The 21,358-nt window shown below is 39.2% G+C and overlaps 2 long non-coding RNA genes across 3 annotated transcripts in view; one reads left to right on the top strand and one right to left on the bottom strand.

Moving 5' to 3' along the window:
* LOC129523608 (uncharacterized) overlaps positions 1 to 21,358 on the top strand; it is a 179,167-nt gene that overhangs the window by 93,418 nt on the left and 64,391 nt on the right. The gene's annotated exons all lie outside the window — the stretch shown is intronic.
* The window catches only part of LOC134758847 (uncharacterized), a 144,114-nt gene continuing 127,397 nt past the window's right edge, over positions 4,642 to 21,358 (bottom strand). The window contains exons 2-4 of the long non-coding RNA XR_010134500.1: positions 9,340 to 9,516; positions 4,822 to 4,901; positions 4,642 to 4,734 (exon numbers count right to left, since the gene is read on the bottom strand). This is a non-coding gene — a long non-coding RNA (uncharacterized lncRNA). The remainder of the gene's footprint in view (positions 4,735 to 4,821; positions 4,902 to 9,339; positions 9,517 to 21,358) is intronic.

Here is a 21,358-nt window from a genome sequence, read left to right as displayed (position 1 = left end):
AATAGAGCAACTGAATACTCCATTGACGTGACTTGATCCAAAAGGGGTAGGACCTTGTTTTAGCACCAGTGGGTCTGTTAGCATGGGGCTCCGAGCTTATGTCAGGGCTTGTCTCCCTTCACATTTATCTATACCATCATCAGTTACCCCTTCTCCTTCTCCCTTGTCCAACTGGTCAGCTTTAAGTTCTTTCTGAATGTTGGTGGGAATTTTTTATTGAAAAACAAATGGTCCAGCAATATCTTTTTATATAACACAAGCTTTAAAAAAGGAGAGTGTATATGTGTTTCAATCTTATAATTTCATATTTGATTTGTGGTATCTTTTGGCTCCAGGAAGGCATTTTAAGAATCCTAGTTATCCAGTAACAGGCTCTGAAATTGAGGCAATATTAATAGCCTACCAGCCAAAAAAAATCCATGACCAGACAGATTCACAGCCGAATTCTACCAGAGGTACAAGGAGTAGCTGGTACCATTCCTTCTGAAACTATTCCAATTAACAGAAAAAGCTTCATCCATGTCCCTACAAAGGACATGAACTCATCCTTTTTATGGCTGCATATTCCAATCAATAGAAAAAGAGGGAATCCTCCCTAACTCATTTTTTGAGGCCAGCATCATCCTGATACCAAAGCCTGGCAGAGACACAACAAAAAAAGAGAATTTTAGACCAATATCCCTGATGAACATTCATGCAAATATCCTCAATAAAATACTGGCAAACCGAATCCAGCAGCGCATCAAAAAGCTTATCCACCATGATCATGATAGATTTACCGTCTGGTAAATTCTGTCTGTCAGAGTTCATGATGGTTGTTTTCAAACTCACAGGATTATGGTAGCTTGATACAACCACCTTGAGAAGAATAAACAATGGTTTTTTTAGTGAGTAAATCTCATATTTAAGAATTCTGCATCTCCAAAATACCACCCCCAAGTTTTCCTCAAGCCTTTTTTCTACCCTAAATACAACAAAGAGAACACAAGTTCACCAGTAACTGTGGCTCTCTGTGACAACAACTTTGCAGATTCCCTTAAGGGAGCACTTTCATTCCTAGAATATTTGCCCTGATATATTTATGTAGTTGTTTTATAAAATAATTATACCCATGATTATTAAAATGACTAAAATTAATAGAAGGATTGTTATCCCAGCATCTTTCTTCTCAGCCAGTCCAGGGTTAGGGCTTCAGGTTCAGATCAAACCTCAATACTTGTAGAAGGCAAAGCTGCAATCCAAGTAATTTCTGTCTCAGAAGATTTTCTTTCTTTTTTGTGGGGGAGATTTTTCATCTCCACTTCTTACTTCTCAGCTACCCCCTAATCATTTTATGTCACAGATTAGCCCAGAGCAACCTCATTGTATAATAGCATCTGACCAGTGTCTGACCTTCCTAAGGAGTTCGTCTCACTAATGTCATCCTACCTCCTTTACTGAAACTATAACTTGCCAGATCATCAACATTCTTAGCCAAACTTTGTATCCCATATCCATTTCCTTAAGATCTTGTAGATAGTCAGTAAGAGACTTAATAAACCAATACACAGTAAGGTTACAGGGGCAATATCTTATAGCTCTTAAGAGTATGTGATTTAAAGTCAAACTGTAGTAACTGGAACTTTGTAAGGGCTCAATAAAGCAGAGCTATTATTATTGGATTGTTATTGTTATCAATAACAACAGCAGCAGCAGCTATACTGCTAGTATACTGACCGTCTTCTCCAAGTAGTATTGTTTTTCTAGAGGCTTTCAATGATTTTTCCCTTTAAAGGGAGGATTGTGAAGTTTCCGTTTCTAGCTTCCCATTAAGGGTATGGTCTTGTTGAGATTTTTTTCAATACTTCTAATACCTCTCCTGTCCTGTATGGAAGGCTAGGCCTGCTCATGGTTATTGGGGTCTCCAGCCTGGAACAGTTACAAGCTGCAGGAAGGGCTGGAACATCATATGGCAGATAAAGACCTGGCTAAGCCGGGTAGCCTAGAGTGTGGCCACTTCAAGTCTCCTTACTTCCTCTTTTCTCAAGAGCCCTAAGCTCCAAAGCTGAGATTCATTAGGCATCCTTAAGCTCCATGTAGGATGAGCAGACAAGAAAAGTAAGGAGTTTCCTTTCTCTAACTCCAGGAATTTTGATATTCCACATGACAGAGTTTTCAAAAAAAGAAGAATCCTTTCTAATGTGTGTGTGTCTGTGTATGTGTGAGCAAGTATTGGACAAATGTACACCCCCCCCCCCCCCTAATCCACAAGAGCTAGCACAGGAATTAGCATCTGAGCCACTTACAAGTGGAACTAGCCTAGTGGTGATAAAATTCCAGAGGGAGCCATTGTGTCCCACTGGTTAAGATTGATTGTGGGCCTTTCCCATTTCTGGTGTAGTAACTAGAGCATCCTCATCTACAAGGATGCTAACACTAAGCCATGTTCCAAGAACTAATGCTTTGCTGACTTTGGCTACTACATTGCACTGGCTCTAAAATAGAACATATTTCTCAAGTGACCTAATGCCTATTTACCACTTTGTTGTAATGTGTAATTATCATAAATGACACTTAATTGTTTAATTACTAGACCAAAGAGTAGATAAGAACTTGCTGCAAGGAAGCTATAAGACCAAGCCTCTCTCTATATAAAAGGTATATATATTATATATGCATATGCACCATACATGTTCATACATATCTACAAGTATTTTTATTTGAGTGTATATGTATAAATCCATACTTGCACATATTTTCAACATCCCAGATTGTCATGGGTTTGATTCAGTGGTCATACAAATGGACTGAAGGAGAGATGCAGCCAAAATAAAGAAATGGTTTGGTTGGCTCAAAATGTGAACTCCCTTTAAACAAGGCTGCTTTAGTAACAGTGTTACTACAGCGTGTTACTAAAGACCACTCTGTTGAGCAACATTGATCTTGTCCTCTTGTTGCTCTCCTCTTTGAGAAAGTAATTCGCAATGTGGGGAGAACTTAAAGTGATTGGATTGCACATAGTGCCAATTCCATGTGGAGAGAGGGTGGGCTAATTGGAATAAAGTTTCTTAGCTAGAGTCTAGTACTTACCCAAAAGACAGGCTGATCCTTTGAGGAAACCTAAATCCCCTCTGTGATTTGTGACACATAGTTCCTGCGGGTCTTAAAGGAATGCTGACCTCCCTTTTCACATGAAGAAAAGATATATAAGACCTGAAAATTTCAAAGCAATTCCAGGAATGTGCTATTCTTATAACCAAATCACAACAAACACTGTTCCTTGTGGACTCTTTCCCAAATACAGTCACTGTAGGCTTCGAGCAGTCATTCCAGCTTACAGTGGCTAATAGTAACAGCTCCTTTTGATTAAGCACTTACTACATTCCAGGTGTTAGGCTAAGTGTTTTACCTGTATGCATTCTACTTATTTCTCGCGGTGACATGCTACTCTTATCTGCATTTTACAGGCTTGGAGAGGGTAAGTCACAAGCTCATTGTCACACAAGTAGTAAATGGCAGAAGCAGAATTTGGACCCAGGCAGTCAGACTCCTGATTCCATCACTTTAACCACCAACCTATACCAGTACACCTTGCATTGGTTTGGAACTCTTAGTAAAGGTTTCAAAAACTCAGAATAGATTAGGGAAAATACAACAGTTTCCATGAATGTTGAGTGTTCTCAGTGGCTGAAAAAAAATATCTACCAAGAAAGTGAAAACAGCAACAGAGGTTCTGGTGAAACCAGTGGCTCATTGTGACTTAATCCTTAGGAACAAGCCAAGACTCCTGTTTCCCCCTGCCTGGTGCTGACTGCTGCAGTAGAAGCAGCAGCGCAGTGCAGGTTAATTGTTGGGTAAGTGTGTTTAGCAGCTTCCACTCCTGGGGCTCATTAACCACAAAGGCGACAAACATCACAGAAATGGTATAAGTCACCTAGAGAAAAACTGGCTAGCAACACCAGGCTCACGCTCCCAAGCCCAGAGGTACATTACATGTTTCCTTCAGAGGAATCTTTTAGTGTTGTCACAAAACTATCAGAGCTGTTAGAAAAAAAAGACAGTTGAATCTTTATATTTCCTTAGCTGCCTGGTACCATCATATGTGTACTACATATTTTGAAAAGAGGCTTGAGATGTCATGAAACCCACAAAGTATTTTATAATTATTCTTGTGTATAAAGTCCTCCCTAATTGTCCTCCTAATGTCTGAGATGACTCTACTCGTTTGAAAATTGCTTAATTTGCCAAAGGACATTTTATAAGACATAGGCCTGCAAAGCTAGTCTTACCTCTGAGGAAAGAGAGAAGAATGCACTCTTACATGTTTTGAGGAAAGGGGATTTTTGTGTATTCCTTCAACAAAGTTATTTGGAGCAGCTGTTGTGTCTAAGTAACTACTGGGAGGCTAAGGAAAATAGAGGAATAGATGGTATGGTCCTTTTCTTGAAGAAGGCCAGAGTCATATCTGCAATAATCAGAACAGGACTGGCTGCCATATAGATATGTTTGATGCACGTCACCGTCTTGTGTGGGCCATCCTCAATCGTTATCCCCACTGAAGTCCCTTCTGCCCTCAAAAGAAACAAGCAAACACAAACAAATAGTTTGAGGAGGAAAATAATCAAAGATAGAATACCACAGAAAACATTTAAAGTTCAATTTATTTTAGAGCCCAAGCTTCCAGACTCATTTTGATGTACGGATCATCTTATGGTAGCTTGTTGATGAAAGTGAAAGTCATGAAAATCAGAATTTCTAGAAGGAGAGAAAAGATAAATTAGCTGCATGGTGCATACTTTTTGAGCAAATCTATTAGATTATATCTCCAGATCTGCTGCTTACCTGCTACAGTAACTATATTTTGCAGCCACTGTGAGTTTTCGTTTTCTTCATATGGGTCTAACAGTACCTGCTCTGCCTGCCTGGGAAGGTTGATATGAAAATAAAATGAGATATAAAATATAACATACTCCATAACTGAATTCTTTTTGGAGGGAATACTGGGTGAGAGGATGAGTCTTTAGCCTTCAGTTAATTTTTCTTTAGCGGTTCATTTGTTTGTTTAGGTAATATAGAAATAGAGAGTAATGCCAAGTGATTTCTTACCTCAGGAAGCTGGAAAGATCTTTATCAAACCCCTGACATGCATCACTTAGGATCCTTTCTGTACTACCTGCTTCTAACTCCAGCCACTGCTGTGGTGACAGTTGTGCACAGGTTCTGATAAAATTCACCCTGACAGTGATGTACTAAATGCCCTGACTTTGCATCTTACTCCAAAAACTTCTATGGTAATACAGAAGTTTAGAGCACCACAGGACTCTGTTAGGTACCCATGCAAATACCTGAACGTGCAAGGGAGTTAGCATCCCCATGAGATGAAAATTTGACCCATGGGAGGAGGAGCCCGTGGATTAATTTATTTTCCCTTTCTCCCGCTAGAGAGACTGCCCTGAGAAGCAGTTATAGGTCTTCTCAGAGGATGGTCTTGCAACATCAAGCAGTAAGTTGAGCTTAGCAACAACTAGCTTGATCAGCATTCTTGCATTTTCTTTCACTCTTTGCCGCTTTTGTAATCCATATTCCTCATTCTGGGTTTTATGCCCTAATAAGGTAGTACAATGTAAATCTTTGGTTCAGGCTCTGCTTTCTGGGGAGGCAAGACTAAGACAATTAATGCCGAATGACTTCAGAAAGCAGCTCCTCAGGAAGGTATTTTGTACCTGGGTTATAAAAGTCCCATTGCTGGGGAGGTGTAGTAGGGATAATACTAGCATGTAGTAGCATTATAACTAAGACTTTCACCTGTGGTTAATTGGGTTGAGGTGCAGGTGGCAAATGGAGGGGCCATCATGGTTAAAAGCATGGATAAAATGATAATTATAGAAATTGTAGAAAGGAGATGACTGCTGTTAACTACACTGGAAGTCTTGGAAAATTTTTTTAAAAAGACCCAGAGAAGTCAACAGTCAAGTCAAGCCATGCTATGAAAGTCAGAGATCCTCTATGGCAGCTGCAATGGAAACTGTCATCTCATCGGAAGCCGATCAAAATCCAGAAAGACACAATCCTAAATGCCATAATCCTGAACGTTGAAATCCTGTAAGAGCAAAATCTCAATAACATAATTCTGGAAAAAATAATTAAAAATTCTTTAAAAGATATGTATTTGCATTGTTGAAAGGAGATTTATTTGAGAAACATATAAAAACATTACAGAACATTTCATAGATTATTTCACACAATAGAATAGGATAGAATAGGTAAAAATAACAAATATTTTTGTAAGCACAAACACTCAGCTATACTAATGTTACATAGGTGTAACAGTTATAAGCAGATGAACTATATTCATTAAGAAATAGGTCAAAAAGGGAAATGTATTAACACATATCACTATGATCAGTAATTGTGTGCAACCAGATTTATATCTGCAGTCATCTGAAATACTGTGACAGATAATCTAAATCTTTTGATGAGATCGATCAAAAACCACAGTGGGTCACCCACTGCATATGCAGTCACCCGAAGAGCTGAGATCTTGAGAAATTTTATTTTTCACAAGCATAGATATGCTAAAAGGGTATCTCTTCATTTATTGAGGAATTTTCAATGTTTTTATGTACACCTACAATGCTTTCACACAAAGTCAGCATTGTGTTAATGCACTTTCATTTTTTATGTCAAAAACGCATAAAATGAATTAGAACTCTAAAGTCTCTATACAATTTATATCTCCAGTATTGAAAATGATGAGAAAATGAAATATGTAGCATAGAGAATGGTAAAAAAAAAAAATGCTGATTGTAAAAAAAATGCTGACAATTTAAACTAGTTTAAAAAAACTAAAAAGAAAAGAAAAGAAAAAAAGACTCCCCCCAAACGAGAAAATTCTGATATATAAAAAGTGCATTACAGGGAAATCTGGCTTTCAGGACTTCAACATTCAGAATTTTAATGTTTTGGGATTGTAATTTTTAATATTTTGGATGTTTAGATTATGGGCAATTGCACAGAGATAGTCCATAAGAGCTGACCAACTTTTATGATCATGAACTATATTTTGAAGTCTTGCATCATGATGAATAGCTGCTTTGTTTCCCTTTTTTTTTTAGGGAAGGATTCTCCTTGGAGAAATGTTCACATTCTTTTTCTACATGGACCTGCTATTTTTGAAATTCTTCTATATGATTAGCTGTACATCAACATGAACGTTCCCTGTTAAATTTTCCCATCTTCTGTGCCATTATTCTATGCTGTTTTGGGCACTCAAAATTCCATTCTGAATACACTCATATTCAGACCGCAAATTCGGTGAAAATACTGGTGATCAAAAAGCAACACTGTTGCATAAGTTTCTTCTTATCCTACCATGAACATAGTTATTTTTGAACCAGTTAGCAACTTCCCTAGCTTCTTCAGGCAAATGTGACTTTTATTAAAAGCTCCTGGAAAGTCATAGATGAAAGGAATGTCAACGCAGGAAAGTGACGCACTTTGGAACTGAAGTTTTTGTTGTTGCCATATCATGTGGCCAATCACTTGTGTGAATTTTTCCCCAAATGCAAATAAAGACACAAAAGGTAATAGTTCTGCCTAACATGATGCAACTAACAGGATGTAACTGTCCTGCATACAACCAAAAATGCTCTAATCCCTTCCCTAGAATCTGGCTTTCAGGACTTCAACATTCAGAATTTTAATGTTTTGGGATTGTAATTTTTAAGATTTTAGATGTTAGGGATTTTGATCTTTAGGGATTTCAAAATTTGAGATTATGACATTTATTTCAAGATTGTGTCTTTTGGGATTATGATCCCAATCCATTTCATGGAACCACAGAGAAGACCATGCTAAAAATCAAGCCCAGGATTTAACTGTAAAAGTACACAACCACAGAGGAGAGTGAATGCACAGGTTCAACAGATCTCCTACATCAAAGTCAGGACCTCAATAGGAAAAGAGTGGATGGGAAAATTTGGGTGAACCAGCTGGTAATCTTGAACTACCAGATTCCTGTAAACCCTCCTCCTAGGGCCCTTCTTGGAGGAGAGCAGTGGCTGCCTGCCTGGAGACTGTTCAAGGACTCCCCTCTAAAGCAGGTGCCTCATAAGATAATTGTCTCTTTGAGATCTGCCTCCAGTATTCCTCATCCCCTCTAGACTGTTGACCAAGGAGAAATCTCAGCCCAGCCTAAGCACCATTCCTGGAGGAAATAGCTTGCCTGCCAAAAGAACTGCAGAAACTAGTTCAAATGATCTGGTAAGAGTAGAGGGCTTTATACGTGGAAATGGAGCTGGAGGGTCTTGGACTGGGGTGAGGAAATCAGAATATGAGGCTGGACAGAGGAAAGTTTACTAACATGGAGGCACCTAGCCATGATCAGAATTTGATGCCCTATAAAGAACCCCCGGAGCTCATCCTAATGGTCTGTTGAGATGTGTCTTAAGACTTGGTAAAGAGAATGTTTACATCAACTACTATGGTAGAAAATCACCTTCCCATCACCCTTTTTCCAGACCTAAATCAGCTCATAGATCCAGATTTCAATGATTGATGTGGAAGCCAGGATCCCTTGAGGAACGACTGTTCCATGCCACCACCAGTATATGTAGTACACCTTCCTTTGATTCTTTCCCCAAATGTACTTGCAGCAGGGTAACTTTGCACTGTTGGAAGGGGAAAACCCAGACTTTTCAAAGGCTGTTAGGTAAGGAGTTGGGGCTGAATGATACCAAATGAACTGAAATACTATCAAAGATCTCTGGTTAGAGTGGGAGCCCATCTGGACACAATGAGAACGGAATTTTGGGCCAAGTTTGCTTCACAGTGTGTTAGTGTTCACAGATCCGTCCTGAGGTTATTGCCCACATCCTGAGTGTGTGTAACTGAGTTAAATATATTTATCAGGTGATAGAGCCCTCACACTTGTTCCCAGATTTGTAGTATAAGGGATATTATGAGGGAAGGGCCAAGTAGAAGTCCCTGAAACTGCCTCTATCCCCATCTAAGACCATATATCAGAAGCAACACTGCATGCCAGGAGGAATTGCAGAGATTAGTGACACAATCAAACACTTGAAGAATACAAGGGTGATGGTTTCCATCATATCCCTGGTTCAATTTTTTCTGCATGCTCATCTCTGGGCATACCTAGCCCTGGAAAATCCTGAGAGCTCATGGTGGATGATGGTGAATTATCATAAACATAACCAGATGTTAACGCCAATGGTATCTGCTGTGCCAGATGTGCTATCTTTACTGCAAGTGGATTAGCAGGCCTCTGGTACTAGGTATGTGATGATCTGGCAGATGTGTCTTTCTCAATACTCATAAGGAGGAAGGATCAAAACAGCTTACCTTCACATTGTAGAAACAACAACTCATTTGCAAAAATTTGTGCTTTCTGTCCCCACACTCTAAGGTCCTGGTTTCCACTGCAGGGCTGAGAAGGGGAAGAGTCTTTTCCGAAACCCGGTGCACAGAAAGGGCTCCACCAAATTTGAAGCTTCAACTACCACATTTAGGCTCCTTGCGCTAGTGGACCAGAAGGCAAAGAAATGAATTACTATATTGGCAATGGTAATCAACCCTGACTAATATGGGGAGCTAGAGCTGCTGCTATACAATGCAGACAGGCAGGAGTATGTCCCGTATCAATGAGATGCACTTAATGGCAGCTCTTTTGATTACACATACTCATATCGGCTCCTCCTCCTTCCCTGCTTCATTCTCGTTGTCCCTCCCTGCATCTCCCTGAAATTGCACCCCCTAACAAAATAGTAATACAAAATCCTTTGCCGTGGGCTCCACTTTCAGGAAAACCCAGGCTCAGGCTGCTGTAACACTCATAGGTTCAAACGTACCTGTTGCACTTAGAGAACACATATACCAGACATTTTACATATTTCATTTCACTTAACCTTCACATCAATCTTGAGAGGTAGAATAATTATTTCTGTTTTACAGATAAGGAGACAGGATCAGCTAAGTCCAAGGACTTTCCAGAGGACCACCAGTTTATGTGTAGTACAGCCAGGTTTTGAATCAGGAAATGTCCAACTCCAAAGCTCAATCTCTGTCCTCTATATCTCATGGCTTAGGTCAGCAATAATAAAAATGAATGCTCAGAAAGAAGACAATTCCTCCTCTTATGTCACTCTGACATAATCCCCTTTGCATTATTAGTGGTTGGTGTTCACTTCAAGATTTTGTTTTTCTTTTTAATTTAGTACACAATGTATTGTTTAACAGGTAAGTACTGTAGGAAAGTTGAAGGGAACAATAGATTATTTTCCAGGAACCTACTTAGGGTTCTATCATTCTGAAATGGGTGATAGAGGAAATTGGAGTATCCTCCTTTTTAAAAATCAGGATTTAAGAAGTAAATACAAAGATAAAGTACAAAGTCAACTCATTAAAATATTTTCTGTTTCAGAAAATAATTTGTTTAAAATAAATTCAACACAATAAGTGGCATGAAAGAAGAAAAATGCAAAACCTTGTTATATAATTTCAAGTTTGATTATGTCACCAAATAAACTAAATGGCAATAGAGTAGAAAGAAATATAATCCAGAAAGGAAGTGAGAAAGGTTAAAGAAGTCAACAGTAATTAAATGGTGACCGAAGCCAAATGGAGATAGATCTGTATTAGCTGAAGGCCATTCCTGTCTTTTAGAATGTTATGCATCAGTGAAGAGAGAAAAGAAAGGTTTCTGCTATTTTGACATAAAAATATGTCATTTCTGAGTGAAGGTTGCTAATTCAAGAAAGCAGTAAATTCTCAGTACACACATTTTAATAATCCACACCTGCTGGCAGGTATTGAAATAGATAAGATCCTGTAATAAGTCTCCGTGGGGCTATAAGTCATAAGAACTTCACTTGTTACTGGCTGTTTACCCTTGTGAAAGCTTAAGGCAGATTGACTCAATCCAATGCAAATAGAGGTGAAAGTGACAGCTCTAGCTATTAGCTGATATAGCCTCTGATGGATGGTCATCTGTCCCCAGGGATGTATCTGCTCAATAGGGACTCAGCTGACAGCAGGAGGCTGAAAAACCTTGTGCTCTACTTACAATTCTGTCATGGTGTTGCTTCTGGATATTAGGGCTTTCTGATTTAACGTATCTAATAGGAAACAAAGCTGAGTGATGTTTATAATTTGTATTATGAATGCTAACATTACAGTCAATCATTATTATAAATTATGAAGACAGTGACTACCATTAATTCAGTGCCTACTTTATTCTGGGTCTTTAAAATTGCCATACTTACAACACTGCAAGGTAAGTGTTATTATTCTCACTTTCTACATAAGGAAAGCTCAGAAGAAATAAGCAGCTTGCCTAAGACAAAGGCTGAGATAATTAAGTTAACCTACATTCCTCTCTGTTTTGTCCATTATACAACGTGGCTGCTGATTCTCTTCCAGGAGTCTAGATAAGCATGGGCAGACTTCAGTAAAAATCTTACATGTTATGGAAGACATATTACCGAGTGGAGTTAATAGGCATGCTTGGAGTGGTGAATAAACAAGATTCAGGTCATTGCTATAGAGCATGGCTGAATCAACAATAACAGCAACAAAAATAAGAGTTGATTCACTGTGATATGTGGGCCACAATCTTTATGAATTGATGGAAAAAATGCACGGTCAATCCTAGAAGGCCACTCATTCATTGAACATACATTTGTTGAGCATGTTCTAGGTCCTAGAGTTGTGCCAGGTGCTGGAGTCGAGGAAAGTAAGAAAAAGTTAATACAGGTCTCGATGACATAGCTAGAAGGAGTTCTGATATTAGTAGTACTCATCAAATCAGAATGTCGTTGTGCTTATGGTAACTCCTCTAATTTTTAGCAGTCAGTCCAATACAAATGGTGGGATAGGGCAAGTATTTTAACCTGAATAAAGTTTCTAGATCAACATTTTGATTCTCAAGGTAACTCTTGGCTGAAAGCACCTGGAAGTCTAGGTTCTCTTTATAGACTGTCATAGAACAAACACCATGGCAGAAACTGCCAGTTTATCACCAAGCCTATTTCCTCTTCTTTCTGGGCACATGATTAGAACACATTTCCGAGCCTCTCTTACGGTTGGATGTGGACAGATGACTGAGTTTTTGCCAGTAGGAAGTCAGTGAACATAATGGGCACCATGTCTTCCCCTGGTCCATGGACATTCTCCATGGAGCTTATCTCCATGTTTCTTCCTGGTCTCCATCTTAATGCAGATGAGCCTAGTGACCCTAAAACCACATGTTAAAGATATCAGAGCCATACATAGAAAGAACCTGTGATGCTGAGTGGCGACTCGGAAGGCCACCCTTCTTGGAATCCCACATTGAACAATTATATGAGGAAGAAATCAAGTTAAGATGCTGAAATTTTGGGAGTTACTACAGCAGTTAGCATTACTTTAATACAAATACTAAAATATGTATTTGACAATATTTGGGCACTATTACATATTTAATTTCCTCTTACTTAATTCTAAATCAACACGCAGATAATATGACTCTATTATTACATATAGGTCCCTAATTTCAATAGTCAGTAATGCATGAGATATTTCAAATCACATTTCTGAGATTTTCTCTCTCTCTCTTTTTTTTTTTTAGGGGATCAGTAAAGATCTTTTATATATATATATACTTTAAGTTCTAGGGTACATGTGCACAACATGCAGGTTTTTTACATATGTATACATGTGCCATGTTGGTGTGCTACACCCATTAACTCGTCATTTAACATTAGGTGTATCTCCTAATGCTATCCCTCCCCCCTCCCCCTGCCCCACAACAGGCTCCGGTGTGTGATGTCCCCCTTCCTGCGTCCATGTGTTCTCATTGTTCAATTCCCACCTATGAGTGAGAACATGCAGTGTTTGGTTTTTTGTCCTTGCGATAGTTTGCTGAGAATGATGGTTTCCAGCTTCACCCATGTTCCTACAAAGGACTCTTACTGCTGATTTGTTGTTTGTTTGGACATTTATGTTGTTCTCCACTAGGTTTAGATGGCAAGCAAGTAAGTTAATCAACATTTGGGTATTTTAAAACATGACAGAAAAATATTAGGTTGACAACTTAAAGTTGATGGCTAATGACAGAGAAATTCTGTGGCCTGAGAAAAGACTTTCAAGTATTTTGTTTTGACTACCTCAAACTAATGAAAGGAAAGAACACCAATATCCTGGAGAAACATGGTAGGGACTAGCCTGCAGGAGCAGAATGTGAGATCCCTTGACTGAATTCTGAGCATCTCAAAGGAAATGACGCTGTTTCCTCAATTCGTTTAAAGATTTGACACAAAGAAAGCTAAGCCAAGTTGCCAGGTAAGCCAAGTCACCAAGTGAAGAGCAAGACCTCCTGGCCCCTTCCAAATTGAAGGCAGCCAGGTGTGGCAAAAAGAGCATGGACTTTGGCATCAAACCCTTCTTTGAATTTCACTCTTCCACTTGCTGCAGTTTCTTTTAACCACCTTGAATTTCAGTTTTCTCACCAGTAAACAGGGAGTGATAATATCTGCCTCTCGAAAACACTGTGAGGATTAGAGACAAACTTTTCGAAGTGCTAATGAATAAACTATCACTAAGTATGGTAATTAGTATGAGATTTATTATTAATTCCTTGTCCTATGTTTGTAAAAAAGCACATAAAGAAAGCTTGAACCATCTGCACCAAGGTACAATATAAAACAACTAAACATTTAGGCTACTGGTTTTACAGTTTCTTTTTCTCATTTGTGCCATAGCAAAATGTAGTTCATTTTATTCTGTGTCATTCAATAATTATGGCAAAATCATGGCAACCATTGCTAATAATCTCTTAGAAATGCTATTCAACAAATAGTTCTCAAGTGGCTTCAAGACTCAACACTTTGTGCTGGTTTCTAAATATGTTGAATCCTGCATTTTATTTGGCTCTCAAGGGTTATTTGTAACCCTCTATTGTCAGCAAGATAAGAATTACCCTCTCTCAGGAGAACAGAGACTTTTTCTTTTTAACCTTTTAAAGAACTACTTCTAGGACCATTGAGAGATAAAGACATTTGTTGCTATACCGCTATAACCTTATTCAACTCTCAGTATCCCAGAGTGATGAATAGCACACAAAGTAAATGAGCATCTCGTAAAATACTTAGAAGCAATAAGTGGAAGTTAATTTGTGTAATGTGTATATTTAATTATTTGAAATTTTAGAATAACACTAAACCAATTATTGTAAGAAGTAGCAAAGAATAAAGAAGGGGCAAATTAATGAAAGAAGGGGGCAAAGAATTAACTTTATTTTTGCTTGTCATGAAGTGAATATATTCTAATATTCCCATGACCTGAAGCTTACCACAGACAGTATGTTTGGTTTGGGCATAGTGTAATTTTAGAATGTAAGATTTCTTGTATTGTGGTAATTTTAGAATGCAAGCTTTCTCAAGGCTGGGACTGTCCAGTCTTGCAGATGCTTTAAGCTCTCATTAATCAAGGCTTATTCTTTGATTATCCCAATACTTGTGCCATGCCAACCTTGTGGTGGGCTATCACCATGGTTATCATTCATCCTTATTACCAAAAGGATCAGGTTAGACATCCTTTTCATCCCCCATCCGCCTGAATTCCATCCTTGACCTGCTGAAGAAAAACAATGAAGATAGGAAGCTCTAGTAGGCAGGTTTGTAATACCCAGGCAATATATCATATTAGCAGTAATAGAAATTCCTGTCTTGCCTCTCCCACAAACTACTTGGAAAGGCATTTCTGCTGTACATCTCTTTGGAGAGCAGTGGTGATCTGAAGAAATGCTTCCTCTTGAAAGAACCCTTTTTATTCACAGTGGAATACTCTTGAATTTTGCAGATCGTCAAACATACAAAAAAAGGTTTTTTTTTTAACAGTTGAGGAAATAAGCCTAAAGAAAATGTGTACCTAATCCTATTAGCTGACTTAATATAGAATTATTAAAAGCCTTGATATACAGGATTTAACACAATCTTTCTAGCAGGGTGTGATGTAATCTGTTTTTGTTCCTCAGCTAGCAGATGGCTTACCTTTAAGTAATTTCCAATATGTTAAGAGATCAAAAGCCATCCTCTTGCCACCGAGGCAGTAATCGTTCTTCTCTGCTGGGGGTTGCTTGGTCCTGTAGTAAGGATATGCAAAGGCTTCTGGCATTTCCAAAGATAGAAGGGCGACATTTCTTCAGACTTTGAAGTTAATAATCCTTCAGAAGTTGAAAACTGAGGGACTTTTCAAAACTCTTTTAATGTTCTATATGCCATGTGTGAAAGTAAATATCTGTAAGAAATCACTGAGGGTTGGTGCGATGCTTGGAGGAGTGCTCTGCAACCTCGTGTGTTATGGACTGGCACAATCTCTTATTGCTTAAGTGTGGAGAGATTATGCTTCCATCGAGTAATGTTCTTTGGAGGACGTGATTTCCGCATTGACTGTTTGAGAAGGAGGCTGGAAATTCATCGAATTTTACATTTCAGTGGGCCATTGTTGAGCACACACTACGGCATTACCGACAGGCCTAGCCTTGCAATCAAGACATGACTCTTCCTAAGCTTGGAAGCTTTCATCTGCATCCTCCAGCATTTGTCTAGTTGTTGGAAATGATCTATTGGTGAAGAATGTGGTAAATTTGCATTGGGGATTCTATTTGATTTTCTCCATGAGAGAAAAAAAAAGTTTCTTATTTTAACAGTTTAATATGCTCCTGATAGATCCAGAGCACAGAGCATTTTGCAAAAATCAAATTCAGATTTTCATGACATGCTGAGTCATAGAACCCTGCTGAATTTTGAGTTCAGACAAGCCTAAGTGTCTCAGGGTTTGTTACCACCTTTGCTCAAGGCTCTTGCTTTTGATACAGAGAGGTTTCATTTTATTTCCCAGACCAGTTATTTTCAGACTACTTAAAATAAGAGAAGAGTCTCAGTAGGAGAAGATATTCCTAGGCATACAGGAGGCCTAAGTTTGGCTCTTCCCCTTAGAGATAAAACAGACTGTTTAAACGTATGTAGCAGGCTGCTCTACTATTACCCCCTCTTCCTTCTTACTGTTTTGGTTTACACATTTGATAGTTGGGAAGTTGCCAGGCAACATCTAGTAGTAAATGAACATCTAGTAGTCATCAAAAGAGATGCAAGGAGAAAATATGAAATAACTCCAGAGATGTGAAAAAGCCTGCAGGCACCAGGTTTCATTTGGAAAGGAGATATGGGTAAATGGCCTGCAGATAATCAAAAGGATGAAATGCAAACTTGAAATACCATAATATCATTTTACCCCTACACACAAAACCATGCACGAATGGAGAGAACATATCTTCCCAAAATAGACTCGCTGACCTGTTTGGAGTTAGAAGTAATATTTGCTCTTTGTTCTAACCTGCAGCTTAAAAGGAACAGTAATATTCCTTTACAATCTCAGAAGATTCCACCTCTACTATTCTGCAATGTATTTTCCTGTTTACACTTTTCTATTACTTTTGGTCTCCTGAAATAATTGATCTAAGCAATAAAATAAAAACACTTCATATCAAAAGTAAGGGCTACAAAGAGTTGGGGCTAGTAAGAGTTGGGTGTATGATTTATAAAGATTCTTACACAAATCCCCCAGTTGTACATTGAACTTATTCCCTTTTTTCCAGACTGATCTCGACCCAACCCCTCCCCATTCTGTCTGGGATCTCTTTTCCTGTGCTTAAAAACCATGGTTATGTCTCTGTTTTCTTCTCTTCAGGATGAATGGATCCATAATTTCTTTAACTTATTAATTTTTGAGACAGGGGCCCACTCTGTCACCCAGGCTGGAGTGTAGGGGTGTGATCATAGCTCACTGCAACCTCAAACTCCTGGGCTCAAGCAATCCTGCCTCAGCCTCCTGATTTTAGCTAGGACTACAGGCACGAGCCACCATGCCCAGATAATATTTTTATATTCTTAGCAGGGTCTCACTATGTTGCCCGAGCTGGTTTCAAACTCCTAGCCTCAAATGATCCTCCATCTCAGCCTCCCAAAGTATCTTTAATTTATTGTTATTTAATGCCTCTTGTTTACTCATGGGTCATCTCTAGGTTCATTGTATTCTAAGCTGTGAATGAGAATGTAGAATGTGGCAATTCAAGTAGAAGACTGAGACTATGGCAGGCCATGGGTTTGTTCTTTTTTAAGTCATGTATATAAAAGATAGTTTGACTTTGAATGAAATGTCTAAAACCTAATTATAAATGCCCAAAGAGCCTAAGAAATTGGTAATTTTAGGAAGTCAGTGATTCAATTTGAATGTTGGCCTGTTAGCTTGGATAATAATTGCCCCATCTGCTGAGACTAAGGTAACATAGTCAATTGTCATTGGACTAGGTAAGTGAGATTAGGGGATGGGGTGGGAGGGCAGTAGTCATGGAAAATAAAAATCAAGGATACAAATGAAACTGGAGTTACTGCTCGACTGCTCAGCATTGACATAGTGTGGTTACAAAGTGTCAGGATCTGTAAAGTGCTCGCCCCTGAATAAGGCTGAACACTTAGAAAATAGTTGCTTAGTTCTTCTACACCCAAAAGAGAGGATTCAAGGCTTGAAGTTCCTGGGCTTCCTGTTGGGAGAACTGAGGATCAGGCTAAGTGGAACGGTTCTGTCCCCTTTGCTTCCATGGCCTCCTTGCAACCAGAGCAGCTCTGCACACCCCCTCTGTTCATCTTCCACGGAAGTTACAATGAACAATAATTAGCCACTGCCTAATTATTCAGCTCCCCTCTTCCATGGGGGTGTGTCTCACATCCTAGTTGCACCTGAACCACAATTAATCCATAAATCAGCTAATTTGACACTGGATAATGTCAAATTGATTGTATAAAATATTTGTTGGATAATTGGGCATCTAATTTTTAAACATGAGAGAATTTTAGATCATGTACCAATACGACACACAGCCCACAAAAAAACTGTGATGATTATTAGGGAGTTCTGGGTTCCTTGAAAGGAAAATACTGCATAAATCACAAGAACAGGTCTTTTCTCCTGGCTCCTTGGGACATAACAATATACCCTCTCAAGCAGGGTGAAAAGATATATCCTCTCTAAGTGAGATTACCCTGCAGAGTGCTGTCAATCACCTGTCTCCTACCTCCACCTTCTCATATCACAGGCCAGGGAGTGGGTTAATTTTCTGCACCTTGAACTTAAGACTTTGAATTCCTATTCTCATCCCTTTGTTAACATTACAGGAAAAAATCCCTACCTGTAGTGAATGCAGAATCACAGTGCCAAGAAGGATTTTTGGAGCTCAATAAATTCATCTCTCTGCCTTTCTGCAGGACTGTGCCCCTTGCCACCAGATCTAGAGCTCCTGGGATTTTGAGGCAGTGTAGAATGAATACAGGATATCTATGCCTACAGCACACAGTCAAAAACTCAGCCCAGCAGTGAATGCACAGCACTTTCTGTATTCCTACTGTGCCCTGAGTAAAGACTTTTCACTTCATACATCATTCACAACTTGCTACAGGGATTTCACAAAGCCAGTACATACCCTTTACACAAAGAAAAGAAGAAAAAGAACAGACCTGGGAAAGAAAAGAAAAAAGGTGTGTCTGCCGAGTGTAGCATTATCAACAGGGAAATTAACAAGGCACAATGTAGTTGGGGACGTTAATCAAATAAACAAATGGAGTTTCTCATTCTGTTCACACATTTGAAGAAGAAGCCTAAAATATTTCAGAGTCAAACATGGTTAGACAGTTTCATTTCCTCCCTGGGCTCTGGTGCCATGAGGAGCAAGGCAAAAGATGAGGGAAATTGGAAGCTACTTTCCCCCTAGAGAGATCTGGTAAACAGATGCTGAGGTAGTCCCACCATCTGGCTTACAGAATCCTGGGGTCCCAGAGGAGGGTGCCACCTGGAGGTGCTGGAATACTGTTAGTGCTGGGTAGCAGCCCCTGTTGACTGAAGAGGGAGATCCTAAGCACACAGAGGAAGGAATGCCTTCAGTTGAGTCCTCGAATGTCCCAAGCCAGGATTTTTTTCCACAACAAGGTGGAGGGACAGCTTATTTCTTGCTAATCCTTGAGGGATTTACCTTTTTTCCAGAAATGATTCCTTCTGAGCCTTATCATTATTTTCTGAGTAATAAGCGCTTCTACTAAACAGTAACTGTAATCTTCCTCCTCCTTCCACAATTCTGTATTATATTATATCATAGTTGGATTTCACAGTAGCTTGACGGGCAGATTTGCATAGAAGAAATTAAGCCATAGAGAATTAGTCAGAAGAATTAATCAGAGATAGAGTCATTAGTTTCCAAGAAGTGAATTAATTCAGGAAAACCACTGGATATGTCACTTTCATTGTCTTTTCCTCTAGAGAAATAAAAAATGTTTATTTTTGGAGATTGGCAGAAAAGATCTAGGATTGTAAGCCTGTCTTTGATATTACTGAGTCACCTTAGACACCAATAGCTCACTCCATTCTCCCCTCCCCTCACACTCACCCCATCACATTTATGAAGAAATGAAGGGCAAGTTGTTTTCTTTGTCTTGTCTAGAAGCCCAAGAAGCCCATGTTCACTGATCCAGGATTGTCGTTCAAGTTCTAAAAACTAGGTGCTGAGTGTGCAGGGTTCTAGGACAGGTCACCTATTCTTAGCCTACCAGGCCCAGGAGCCCCTCCCATATGGCAATGCAACAGGCTTACGAAGAGCCTCGGATGACAGCTGATCTGGGTAACGTACATGGCCTGTATTTACTGGCCAAGTTCTGCCCCTTTCTTGACTATAGTTCCCCGATCCCTGTCTTTTCTGGCTCTTTTCCCTGGTCTCCCACATCCTCTCCTGATCCCGAGCTTTGGGGCACCTACTGAGGTCCCTCTTTCTGGATCACTAAATGTAACCCACAGCCTCCCCGATCCCAACTCTGAGCTTGACCCACTTCCCTGACTTCCCACACCCCACAGTTCTGAGCAGAATCCCTCCATTAGACCAGCCTTGGGGGATCCTGTCAGTTCTGATTCCATTTATCCAGAAAAGAAATTAGGTGTTTTTAGGTTTGCACTGAACAGCTGGGGGTTGAGTACAAACCTCTCACAGAACTCTGAGTCCAGCTTCTTTTCCCCACACAAGGGGTCAGTTTGTCCTGCAAAAGCAAACTGAGGACTAGAAGATCTTTGGGGAGAACTGAGTTCATTTATTCACTTCTTTATTTAGTCACTCATTAATTAAATAAATATTTGTTAAATTTCCACTATGTGCCAAGCATTATGTTGGACTTCAAATGCCAGTCCTCCTCATATTTGTACTTCTCGGGAGGATGTGGCTAATGCCTTGCTCATATAAATAACTTTGGAATAAAATCACCATGAAGTATTGCAGTTTTATGTGGCCAACCTGGAATCAAGGTGTCTGTTGCCATGACCCAGATGCCAACAACATGTTGCTCCAAAGATCACCATGGCAGCCTGCTTATAGAAAATGTTATGTATAATCCTGGGTCAGAATGTATGGTTTCAGGATAGTATCCAATTCCATTATCTCTCCCCTGTGGTTCTCCTAATGATTTTTCTGGGATCTGCCTGCTTCATGAGACCGACAGGACTGACTCATCCCTTCGTCGTTATTCAGCTTGTGGATTCTAACAGTCACCATGTGTTTGATTGGCTTATCTGCCTCTTGCCTAGAAACTTAGTCAAGAGGAAACCCATGATCACAAGGTGACAGAAAAGACACTTAAATTATTTACTAAAAGTTTCTGGTTTTGGTTTTCTTCATTTTATGAAAAAAAAAATCAAGACATAGTTATGCCACTGGTAGTCTACAATAGGGCTCTGTGCACATTAGGGCTCTATGCACTGTTTCCCTAAGAAGAAACAGAAGTGTCACAGTAAAGAATAAAAATCTGTGAGAAGAGGAGAGTAATAGAGTGTATGCACATAAAAACGAGTTTTGAGTATCTCTGTCTGGTAGCTTGGGAAAGTAACAAACAGTGTAAGGTTTAGACATGAATAGGATTCTAATGGTTTCACCGTGGAAACTGTACAATGGGCTATTTTCAATGGTACTGCAGGTAGAAACCGACTTAATGACATTTGCTCATAATGGCAATGTAGATTGCATAGTTTGAAAATTGAAGAGAGAAATACTTCAGATTAAAAAGAATTTATAGGGTTTTTATGGGTTGCTTCATTTGATCAGCCATCATTTGCTCAGAAGTCTTTAATAACTCTGTGGTATCTTCAATGAAAAGCTTTCCTCAACAAAGGTAGTGTTACTTTAAAAAGACAACTTTTTAATACTGCCCTGAATGATAAAGAGAACCTATTGAAAATAATTGAAGAACCATAGGCATGTTGCCTTCCTGTGATTGCTAGAGATTTGGAAGAATTTCTG

The sequence above is a fragment of the Gorilla gorilla genome, chromosome 6 (genome assembly GCF_029281585.2).
Source record: "Gorilla gorilla gorilla isolate KB3781 chromosome 6, NHGRI_mGorGor1-v2.1_pri, whole genome shotgun sequence".
NCBI lineage: Eukaryota > Metazoa > Chordata > Mammalia > Primates > Hominidae > Gorilla > Gorilla gorilla.
This window is presented reverse-complemented; position numbering and strand designations above follow the sequence as displayed.